The sequence below is a fragment of the Lipotes vexillifer genome, unplaced genomic scaffold (assembly GCF_000442215.2).
Source record: "Lipotes vexillifer unplaced genomic scaffold, Lipotes_vexillifer_v1.1 scaffold168, whole genome shotgun sequence".
NCBI lineage: Eukaryota > Metazoa > Chordata > Mammalia > Artiodactyla > Lipotidae > Lipotes > Lipotes vexillifer.
This window is the reverse complement of record NW_006773947.1, coordinates 1,411,684-1,424,472: the sequence shown is the minus strand read 5'-3', so window position 1 is coordinate 1,424,472 and position 12,789 is coordinate 1,411,684. Positions and strand designations below refer to the sequence as shown.

Below are 12,789 nucleotides of genomic sequence, written 5' to 3'. Positions count from 1 at the left end.
AAGCCCCCACGAATATGCATTTCCCATATGATCCAGCCATTCTATTTGCTCCCAAGTATTTATTGATACCTAAGAGAAATGAAAGGTTATGTCCACACAAAAACGCCACACAAAAACTGGATACAATCCAAATGTCCATCAACAGGTGAATAAACTGTGGTACAGCCATAAAATGGAGCACTATTCAGCAATAAAAAAGAAAGAACTATTGCTACGAGCAACAACATGGATAAATCTGCAAATCATTATTAAAGAAGCTGAACCTCCTCCACCCCCATAAAAGTATGATTCCATATATGTAAAATTCTAGAAAATGCCTACTGAGCACTAATTAATTAATGATGGAAAGCTAATCAATAGCTGCCTGTGGACGGGGGAAGAAGGAAGAGGAGGTGGTAACACAACGGGCAGGAATAAACTTTTGGAAGTAACAGAAATATTCCTAATCCTGAAAGTGATGATGGTTTTACAATGTAAACGTGCATCAAAACTCACTGAACTACATTTTAAATGTGTGCAATTTATTGTCTGTCAATTATAACCTCAATAAAGCTATTAAAAAAAGAGAATATTTAGCAATAGTAAGGGCATAGTGAAAAGACCACTCACTCACTGACAATGGGAGTCAAAATAATACATTTCTTACTCAAACATATTTTTGAAGAATATGTATGACAAAGAAAAATACTCTGATACTACTGAAAACAACACAGGATATCAAACTGCAATGTCTGCTGTATTTGTGCATTTGCCAATACAAACAAACTAAGACAAACCAAAACCTCCTGCCAGTGGTTGCCGGGCTCTGGTGTTTATATTCTTCCCTACGCTTTACAGAAAATAGCTCTATGTTTTACATATATATATATATGTTTGTGTATGTGTCTTTCATAAATCTCTCATAATTTTACAATTAGCAAAATATCTTTAAATGTGTCTATTTAGGAACTGATGTTTGCAAACTTTTGCATCAAAATCGCAAATCTGAAAAATCTGCATTGCATCAAACACAAAATGATGCTTACAAGGTACTCTCCTATAGCGCAGCGTGCATGGCTCTCTCAGCCATCTACTATAGGAACCCGATCGGAGATTCTGTTAAGCACGCTCCTGCTGCATCATGGCTGCAAAGCTTCTACCTAAAAATAGCTTACTCTTATGTAATCACTCACCACCGATTTATATATCTTATGTATCCCTGAAATACATTTCTTTTTTTAGAGATAATCCTGCAGGAGGTAAACAACCATTTTTAAAAGCAGAGAAGTTTAATCATAATCTAAACATATCCTATTTTCAGATGTTATTCAAGGGCTCTGTAGCTGATAGTTCTGTTGGTGAAAGTAACTAGAAAAGGTAACGCCCTACCAACTCTAATTTTCTTAATTAACTTTATTGAGAGATTATATACATCAATTTTAAATGTAGAGTTCAACGAATAGTCACAAACATACACCCCACATAACCAGCACTGCTATAAAGATAAAGACCATTTCTCTTCTCTCCTTCCCCCAGGTCCCCTCACTCTCCCTGTTGTCCCCAGCCCTGCAAACCACTGCTCTGATTTCTGTAACTCATGCTTTGGGTTTGTCTGCTCTTGAACTTCAAATAAATGGAATTGTGCAGAGTGTACTCCTTTGTGCCTGGCTTCTTTCACTCAGTATAATGTTTTTCAGATTCATTCGTGTTGCTGCAACTATGAGCAGTTCTTTCCTTTTCACTGCTGAGGACTATTCCACTGCACAGCTACACCATGATCCCCAACTCCCCTCTTTTAATGCCTTCAGCTCTGTCTCTGGAAATATCGTTTTGTTGAACATCATTAAGTCCACAAAGACAATAACTTTGCTTTTTACAGAATTTTGATGTTTTATTCTGTTTTGACAAGTGTTTTTCATGGTTCTCAAACTGGGCGGGGGGAGGGGATGACTAAAATATGCTTGAATCACAGCTCAGCAGATTTTAACTCCATCTGAAGAAAACATTTTGTGTCTAAAGCAGTGCTTCCCAAGTTTTGCAAGTTCTGGCACACACGGAAAACAACCTTTGTATGGCACACAGGAGAGACCAAGCACCTGATTTGGGGCTCCGGCCATTCTAAGGGTTGAAAAGATCATTACTCTTAAGCCCACTACTTGGAAAGCTCTGTTAAGTTAAAGAATAAATATCCTTGTTTTAATGACCAATATTGATTTTTACAAAACAAAATTCTCATGAGCAAATAAGGTTATGTATTCAATAAAATATTGATTAAGCAACCAAAGTGACTGGAAAATTCCCAAAGTCCTAAAATAACGAACATGGCTTCTAATTTTTCCTTCTTTAAGTACACTTTAAAATTTTTTCCGGGGCTTCCCTGGTGGCGCAGTGGTTGAGAGTCTGCCTGCTAATGCAGGGGACACGGGTTCTAGCCCTGGTCTGGGAGGACCCCACATGCCATGGAGCAACTAGGCCCGTGAACCACAACTACTGAGCCTGCGCTCCGCAACAAGAGAGACTGCGATAGTGAGAGGCCCACGCACCGCGATGAAGTGGCCCCTGCTTACTACAACTAGAGAAAGCCCTCGCACAGAAACGAAGACCCAATACAGCAAAAATAAAATTAATTAATTAACTCCTACCCCCAACGTCTTCTAAAAAAAAAAAAAAAAATTTCCGATTTTTTCAAACAAAACAAAAAAGGACCCCTGTCAACTGGTGCCCAAGCACCCCTCCCCAGCCTAGATGACACAAATTCTTCATAGAGGGGAGCCAATCCTCCCATTGGGCTCTTCATGCCACAAATATTCATCAACCACCTACACCAGGCCGGGCATTCCAGGCTGCAGGGAGTCGGCAGTGAACAAAGCAGACCAAAATACCTGCACACAGAGGACTTACAGTCTACCAAGTGGAAAGAAGCAGGTAAAGGAGTGAAATCCACAGTGTGTTAGGTGGTGGAGAACGCTAACAACAAAAATGAAGCTGGGAGGCGAAAGGGTGTCCCAGGAACCAGGGTGGCCAGGGGCTTGCCGGGCAAGCGCCACGGGATGAAAGGCCAGGGTGAGGGGGCAGAGCAAGTGTCAAGAGAAGAGCGAGCGCTCCAGGCAGAGGGAGAGCAAAGCTCTGAGGGGGGGGGGGGGCTTACGAGTCTGTGGCACTACAGGAGGCCACCGTCCTCAGAACAAAGCGAATGGGGCAAGAGTGAAGCAAAGGAGAGGCCGGAAAGGCCGGGTCCACCCCTCAGCGCCGTGGAGGCCATCATAGCCCTAGAGGTTCCTTCCCGGGAGCAGGACAGAGAGCCAACCGCAAAGGGCCGTGCTCTGCGCCCCAACTTCATGTGGGACGCCAGGCTCATTTCTGGAGGACACAAAACCTGAGGGCAATCGGTGAAGAGTAAGAAGAAAGGATCTGGAAAGCCTGACACAGGAATAACTGCTGAAGGAGCCTGGAGATGCCTGACCTGGGGAAGAAGAATTTATTGGTCGCTCCAAAAGCTGATGAATTGTCACAACAGGTGATTCCTTTCACTCTTTTGTGATGCTGCAGAGCACAGACTTGAAACCATGAATTAGAAAAAAAAAAAAGAAAAGGAAAAAGAAAAAAGAAGAGGAAAAACCTCGCCTTAATGTAAGTTTCAGCTTTCTAGTATTTATAGTTCTCCTACAGTAGACTGGGTGGCCCTGAAAGATTATTCATGTATAAGAGTAGCAGTAGCAGCTAGAAGTGCAAGAGCTAACATCTAGGTATGTCTACTATACGCCAGATGTTATGGTAAATACTTGGTGTGCCACCTCATGTAATCCTCCCACAATCCTATGAAGTAGGTATTATTAACAATGAGGAAACTCAAACTCATTGAGATGACACAACCTGCCTAGGATCACAGAACCAGTAAACGATGGAGCCGGTGCTCGAACCCAGGTCTGGGTTTGACTCAAGCTCCAAGCCTGTAACCACTGGCACCCCCTGCCTGTATGCCCATCGATGGCAGTGTTTACATGGCACATAAAGGGACCATCTGGCTGGCAGGAAGTTGGAGAGAGGATTCTTGCAAATGGAGAAAAATTAGGTAACCTCTAAGATCCCTTTTTATAATTTTGTGGTTACATTTTCCCAAGTTTTCATCTTATTTTTAAAATTTTCCTTTGACTTCATAGTTTATAGAAATTTTATACTCCTAAAAACGGCTAAAGATCAAATAATAATAGTTTCATTATAGAATATGTTAAATTACCTGTCCAATTCTAACGCTGAGGATAATCGTGCTCTGATTTTGAGTAACACATATTTTCCTTGATTAGTTCCCTTGTACAAGTGAAGGTAGGCTTGATTTTTCTCAAGTACAGTTCATCGTTGAACAACGCAGGGGTTAATCCATGTATAACTCATAGCCCACCCTCCGTATCCAAGGTTCCTCCACATCGGCTAATTCAGCCGACCACGGACCATGTAGTACTGTAGTATTTACTATTCAAAAATATTGGCATGTAAGTGAATCTGTGCAATTTAAACCCACGTTGTTCAAGGGTCAACTCTATATCAATTTCCTTGTCTCATATTTTATATCTACCACAATTCAAACATACCTGCACTTTCATTTTCCTTTGTAGACAAGATAAAATTCTTTTCAATTGAGCAATTATCCTTCCAAATACAACAGCAAATTGACAATTGGTATCTAAAGTACAGAAAGATAACATAAAAGTATAATACAGATATATGAACTTAAACCAAGTCTACAGTCCATGGAAACCACATGCCTGCTTTGTGCAGTTGTTTTTTACTGACTGGAGGGGAAACAAGGGACTGTGCACCCTCCGCTGCACTTGAACCAGGGTAACTTCTGAATGGTTTGACAAATAATGAGAAAGCACTGCTCTGCAGGGCGGTTATGAGCCAGTGTAGAGTCTGGCAACCTGGGGTCAACATCTGGAAAGCAAACATGGTTAACTCCACTTAAAAAAAAATTATTTTCTTACACCCAATTATATGGCTACTATAAAAAGAAAAACAAAACCCAGGAAAGAAAAAGCGTTGGCAAGGATGTAGGGAAATTAGAACCCTCGCACACTGTTGGTAGGAATGTAAAATGGTGCAGCCACTACGCAAAACAGTATGGCAAGTCCTCAAAAAATTAAAAATAGAATTACCACATGACTCAGCAACTCCACTTCTGAGTATATGCTAAAAAGAATTAAAAGCACAGACACAAAGAGATACTTGTACACTCATGTTCACAGCAGCATTATTTACAACAGCCAAAAGGTTGAATCAACCCAAACACAACACTGACGGATGCACGGATAAACAAAATGTGGTATATATACATACAACGAAATAATATTCAGCCTTAAAGAAGGAGAAAATTCTAACATGTTACAACACGGATGGACCTTAAAGGAATTATGCTGAGATAAGCCAGTCACAAAAAGACAAATATTGTATGATTCCACTTATATGAGACTCCTAAAGTAGTCAAATTCAGAGAGACAGAAAGTAGCAGCATGATTTCCAAGGGCTAGGAGGAGAGGGGAATGATGGATGAGTTACTGTGTAATGTGTATAGAGTTTTAGTTTAGGAAGATGAAAAGAGTTTTGGAGATGGATGGTGGTGATGGTTACACAACGATATGAATGTACTTAGTGTCACTGAACTATGCGCTTATAAATGGTTAAGATGGTAAATTTTATGCCATGCAAATTCTAGCACAAATAAAATAATTAAAATTTTTTTCTCCAAATATAAAATAAACAGTTTGATTTGCATTAACATGAAAAAAAGGCTCCTGTTGTAACATATCACATAGTTTAAGTTGGGTCCTTGAAATGATCTATTACAAAGTCAACTAATATCAAAATATATATGTTCTTCACATAAAATAAAACCACAGTATTAAGTGCAAATCCGTTCCTAATGTTTTAACAACTATTTACTTAGTACTTACTACTTGCAGAAAAATCCCCAAATTATCATCATCATATCTGAATGCACTCTGGGGCACAGCCACGTCCAACCAATTCACAAGAGAATGTTGTAATCCAGTGATTTCCAAACGGGGAGGCTATGAAAACACAGAACAACTTCTGATACAATAATGGGGTAAGACCTACAAGTGATGGCATCTACACAGATACCATGGACAAGCCACAAATCTGGCTCTGAATTCTCCTAAGGCCAAAACAGAAAGAGAAATACGATTATGCCCTTTTAATTGTCCACAAGGAAAAAAATATATCACTTCTTCAGGGAAAACAAACTCCCTCTTTGTCCTCAGCTCTAATTTCTTATTCAGGGTAATATATAGGGGATTAAGAGTATCTGAGGGCAAAATAATCAATAATGCCACTTAAGCTAAATTGTTTTGAAATGCCCCTGAATAGAAATGGAGGGTGTAATTCCAACTTAAAATTCAGTGAGGGACATTTTTCAGAAAATCAAGAAAATACAGCCCAGGCTGTAGCATTCTGATGGTTTAATTTTAGGATAAAATTTAGAACATTTAGAGACATGGATAAATTCTATATATTCCAAAAATGTGACCTCGACTAAGCAAAATTTTCACAAAAAGATGGAGAGTGTTTCCTGTTGCGAACCTGGAATACAGGTATTCTGTGCATAATCCAAAGACACTGAAATATTCTTGGCCATCTGATTATTTTTAAAGTTGGTATCCTTTTGTCGAATCGAGAAATTAGCTTATAAATGTCCACATCAGCTTTGAAACAAGGTGGACTGTTTCTCTAACGGATGAATTTTCCTAATTCAAGCTGTATGTGATATAGTGTGCTGTTCTTCAGCATTGAATTTGGAGGCAGATCCCTGGATCTGGCTCTAAGTGTAGCCCCTCCTAGCTACATAAACTCGGGGAGGTATCGAACCCTCTCTCCAGGCCCTACTCTCACCTGTAAGAATGGAGGCGACGAGATCAACTGTAACAATCATTTCAAACTGTGTTGTATGGAGGCACCTTCGTGGATGAGGAGGTGCTTTTACTTTTACCTCTCTCGTACACTGGCATCTACTTTAGCACCCAGTAAAACCTGAAAATCACCAGACTTGTAGATGCTCTACAATCTAAGATTGAGTCTATGACTTTGTGATTTTAAACAACTCATCCATACCACAAAACAAAGTAACAAAAATAAGTGAAGAAAATATTCAAAGTTAAATCATTTCTAAGAAATTTTATTAAGGAGAATTATATTCCCACACTTCATTTGCAATTCAGTTGTCCAGAACCCAGAACAATAAAATCTCCTTCATACCAACATTTTAAGTGAAGGGTGATTTCTCAAGTACCTCAAAAAGGCACAGTGTCCTGAATGTGACAAATAAAAAGATAGGTAAAGGAACAGATGGTATCACTGCAGCTTAAGATCCAACCACAGGATGTAACAACGTGTCCACTTCTCCATCCGGTGAGGCTATGAGCTCCCTTCCCCAGAGGACAGACACCTCCTCTGAATCCCTTTCAACCACTGGGCGGAGCTCCAGTGCTCTGGTCATTCCTACTACCACCGGCTGCTTCCCACCAGGGTTTCTCGGATCCAGCAACCCAGGCCACAAACCACTTGAACGCCACCTCTCTGTCCCTGAATTGAGCAAAAAATCCTTTCAAGATATTTTTCTGAAAATAAAGCTCGGGAAGACTGTCTTAACATAAAACTGATGGGTTTATCCTTATCTCATTTGAGTCTCACAGCAACTCATGAAATAGAGAGAAGGGGTCTGTGTTAATAACCCTGTTACACAGGAGGAATGTGAGGCCCAGAGTCAGACAGCAAGGAAAAAGTCACTAATACCAGAGCCCATATTTCAGGACTCCAGGTAACAGGAGCTCAGACTCTACCATCTATGCCATCTTCCTAGGCCTTGCCCTATACTCTCCCTAACTTTGCCATCAGTTGGACTGTATTAGGAATAACAAAAATCATCAGGTACGTAATGATGAACCTTTGAGCATCTAAGGAAAATAAGACACAAATTATCTTCTTTTTCCTCCTTGGTGCTGGAGCCAGGGTTCTAAGGAGAAGGAAAGAGCAAGATGAACAACGTTGAGCAGATAATGGAAAAATCCTGCAGGTATGGGGGTGGGGGGTGGTTAGAGTGTAGAAAACCGGAAGACAGAAGAAAAAAGTGGGGGCAGAGGGCAAGGGAAGACGATCATTCTTCTTCCACTGCACAAAGTATCTAGGGGTAGAAAAGAGGGGGTGAGGGAAAAAGTGGAAGAAGCTGAGCAGCAGGTGGGGAAGAGAAATGGAGAGAGATGCCAAGCAATGAAAACAAGGGAAGTTGGGTAAGAGAAAAAAAAATTGGAAGTAGTCAAAACCTTCCAGAAACTTTAGGTATTTTAAATATTATTCGGAGGGCAGTACACTACATACAGTAGTAGTTCTCGGTCTGGAATGATGAAGTCTAGGAAATGTATTATTCAAGTCTATAAAATCATCAAAGTAATGGATAAAGCTAGCAGTAATATATTCACTGTATTACAAAATACTAGAATTAGTATTGAAAATTGAAATCTAGAATTGAAATCTGGAAAGGAACGAATTTTGAACAAATTACCCACTTTAAGGAGACAGAGAATAATAAATGTATAGGAAGAAAATAAACTCAGGGAAAAGTGATAGAGATAACTATAGAAATTTAAAAGAAAAAGATAAAATAGATAAAAGCTAGACAGTTCTTTGAAAAATAATCAAATAAACAAAGCCTTAATGAGACTGATCTTACAAGGAGAGCAAAATTCATTTGGAAATAGCCAAATAAACCTTAGAAGAAAATGGGAAAAGATTAGAAAAGGGAATACATAATTACAGAATGAACATAAGTTAAAAAGACAATAAAAGAATATTATGAACTTCCTTATAACAACAAATTTCAAAACTTAAATGGAAAGGATAAAATTCCTCAAAAGATGTAACTTGTCAAAACTGACCCAAAGAGAAATAGAAAACTAAAATAGCACTACGACCATTAAATACATCTAATTGGTCCAAAAAAAAAAAAAAAACTCACAAAGGTAAGGTTTTATAAGACAATTCCACTAAATTTTCAAAGAACAGACCATTTCAATTTTATACAACTCTTCCGGAGAACAGCGAAAGAGAGTATACTCCCAAACTCACTATATGAGGCCAGTGTAACCTTGATAATAAACCCTGATGAGGACAGAACAAAAAAAGGAAATTACAAGCCAATCTCACTTATAAACACATGTTAAAAACCAAAACAAACCAAATTGAGGAGAATGTTAAAAATAATACATTATGACCAGGTTAGGTTTAGTCCAGGTACACAAGGATGGCTTATCAATAAAAAGAATCTAAAAATATAATTTGCCACCTTCACAAAAAAAAGAAAAACCTCATGATTCTCTTGGTAAATGAACATTTGATAAGTTCAACACCCTTTCATGATAAAAACAAAAACAAAAACTCAACAATATAAGAATGAAAGGGAACTTCATTAACCTGATAAATGTTATGAACCAAATATCTTTCTTAACATGGAATCATTAGATTCCTTTTAAATACCAGGGATGAACATGGATTCCTACCACCTCGGCTGCTATTCAACATTGCCCTGAAGGCCCTAACCAGTACAGTAGAAAGAAGAAAAATAAATAAGAGGTGTAAGGACTGAAAGAAAGGAACAAAACTGTAATTATTCATGGACTGTCTACAGATACTGAACCCCAGTCTATCTTCATTATTTTTACTTTCTACTCCCCACTCACTCCTCTGCTCACTGCAGTCAGGCTTCACGCTGTCAAGCTTCTAAAACTTCCCTCATCAAAGACACCTGGCTACCAAATCGAACAGATTCGTTTCAGTTGCTACTCTTCACCTTCTTGGACCTCTTGTCCCCTGGCCGCCCCCCAGGCTGCTTTTCCTCAGTGCATTCCACTGGCTCTCTTTCTTCCACAGATAGTACTCATCGTTTGATTTCAAACTTTAAACGACACTTCTGCTAGTATTATTATTTACTCCTTCAGCCTCGATCACCATGTTTAATCAGGTGACTTCCAGTACTAAAGATTCCCAAGTTTTTATCAGACAAGTCAGGATGACCTTATTCAGATGTCATCGTGTTCAAAGGTGAACTCATCCTCCCCTTTCCTCCCTACTTCAGTCACCTTCTATCCTGTGACTTATGCCATGAATGTGGGGTCATCTAATTCCACCGGCTTCATTCCTCACACTCAATCTATGATCAGCTCCTACTCATACTGTGTATCCCAAAGTCTCTCTCCTCTCTGCTCTGTACCTTCCTTTCCTTTTCCACAGCCACCAACTAGGCTCAGACTCTGATTATCTCTCTCTCGAATTCCTGCACCTGGCCACTCTGCTTTCAGGCCTGCCCTCTAATCCTTCTCATAAGAAACAAATCTGATTAAATCTCTCCCCCTGCCCCCGGGATTAAAATCTCTCAGTGATTCTAACTGCCCAAAATAATCCAAACTCTTCAGGCATATTTTACAGTCTTTCAAGAAGACCGACCCTGCTTCCACTGATCTAGCCGTGACTTTCTCGTTACCTATCCCACTCTGTTCCAGTCTTAATGAACTATTTGCTGGAACTCATCCCTTTCTCTTCCCCCTGTGTATGCTGTGCTTTCTGTAAGAACCTAGTCAGTCATCTGGCTCCTGCAGTCATCTCTTAAGGTTTATGAAGACAGGCTGGTACAGCAGTATCTGACAAGATGAGCATTCTGTAAATACTTATTGAATTAAGGGGAAAATTTTACATAAAGTAATAGATATCAAATCGATGGTGGACCATTATAAAGTTGTATAGGGGTTACATCCTTAACACTCTGAAGTTAAAATGAGAGGAAAATTATGTCTGCCTATAACTCGTTCAAAACTCATTAGCTAGAGCAGAAGTCGGACACTGCTGCACTCTGATTGGAAAACGGCAGTGTACAAGACAAACACAACTGCAGCCAGGTTACAGTCTTGGTACTATCGTGCGATACAAAAACTCATGATGATAGATCTTGGGTCATACCAAGCATCACAAGGCTAATACATACACACAAACATACACTTCACGCTACTAATTAAAATCTTATGTATTTCTGTTCAAAAACTTCACAGAAGTTACCAAAACACAAACCAGCTTCATTTTACACAAACTTCACATTTAACTTATGTCCCAGCTGCTTCCAAAACTAAGTTGTAGCAGGTACATTTCTAGATTATATACACAACAAGCTAAAAACTCAGGAATAATGTGGACTAAGTAAAAATTCTAAATTCCTACTTTTTAAAGGAATTAGAAGTTTTCTTATAATCTTCATGGAGCTGATATACACAATGATAACTACACAACCACAAATCACAATCCTTTTTAAGAGAATGTAAATGACAAAGTCAAAAATTGAACATAGAGCTTAAAGTATGGTGTTGCATAATTATGTTATGAAGTATGTATAATATTTAATATGTGCTTGGATCATATTTATATACTACCTTGATTATCAGTAGATGCATTTGCTTTTAATATGGAAAACCTAATAAGCTTTTTAATTCCTCCCTGTTCTGCACAGTGCACAACTACGGGAGGGGCCATTGTGGGGTTCACTTTCACCATCACTGAAATCCCCTAAAATTAATGTTTAAAGAGCTCCTAAAGAGGGAAGACTATAGTCCTGCAATTATATTCACAGTGATACAAATCCCTTTAGGCCCCCAATCTAGTAAAAAGTAGTTACTGGGACAAAGGCTAAAATAGCTCTCTGGGTCTTCATGTTCAGATTAAACATCTACTCAATTCAAGCTGAGCTAACTTGCAAAGTCATCAGCTTCCAGGTCAAAATCAAACATTATTTGGACCGGAGATTAACTTTGGTGTGTCCTCAAAATGAAAAGAAAATTTATATTTAGATCCCTATATTCTAGCCTACACATTACTCCACCAACACGCATTTCAAGCATTTTTCTCTTTTGCAAAAGATTCCTGCTAAGCAATGCTGTCTTCTAAATGAAATGCCTTCATTCTGTCTTTGAACCTAATTAAAATTAAGAAACTTTTAATAGCTTTAATAACGCTCAAAAAGCTGGAACGCTGGAAAAGCTCTTCCCTGGCATCTTCCCCTCCTTAGTACCACCCTCCCTCCAAATCCAGAAAAAAACCTGCACAACAGAAAACACAAAACTAGCCACATGCTGTGAATGCTGGGGACCATGATTCTCCACTGGTTTAGGCTACAAAGAAAGCCTATGAGTAATCAAAAATCCCTAATCAAAACAAAGTTAAAAGCCACCTCCCCACTCCCCAACCCCAGTTTCTCTTCTCAATCCACTCAAGCATCTCCCCTCCTCGTTTTTTCAGGGAATCTTAGCGGCCTCTGAACAGCGGATGGTAAGTTCATCTCAATGTCTGCCAGGTCTGAGAGGCGAAAAATCACTAACTTGTAAGGTTATTTAGGACAATAATGTCTTTCCGTGCCTTACTCCTCCCACTCCGGCCCTACCTGACCTACTACCAGTATTTAGCCGAAAAAAATATCTGTTCATGGGCTTTACCCCTCAGCGGCTCTTCCCGCAGGAACCGATGCAAACACACACCCGGCTGGGCAGGCAAGGTCCCCAGCTTCGCGCACCCCTCCCCACACACTCGCGCCCAACTCTTCTTGGATCCACTTACACCCCTGGGTCTCGCCGGGCCACCCTCCTCCTTCCCTCCCCGGCGTCCCCGGGCGTCCCTGAGCTGCCCCGGCGCAGGCACTCGCCCACCCACCTGGGCCAGGGCTCCCCGGCAGCGCGCTCCGCCCGGCGCTCCTCGAGGCTCCAGCAG

General features: G+C 39.9%; 1 protein-coding gene across 3 annotated transcripts in view; it reads right to left on the bottom strand.

Moving 5' to 3' along the window:
* OSBPL1A (oxysterol binding protein like 1A) overlaps positions 1 to 12,789 on the bottom strand; it is a 217,468-nt gene that overhangs the window by 104,847 nt on the left and 99,832 nt on the right. Inside the window, exon 1 of one of the 3 annotated variants that reach the window (XM_007448594.1) lies at positions 12,733 to 12,781. The exons of the other annotated variants lie outside the window; for them this stretch is intronic. The gene's annotated coding sequence lies outside the window, so the exon portion shown is untranslated. Of the gene's footprint in view, positions 1 to 12,732; positions 12,782 to 12,789 lie in introns of those variants that run through there. 3 annotated transcript variants of the gene reach the window in all.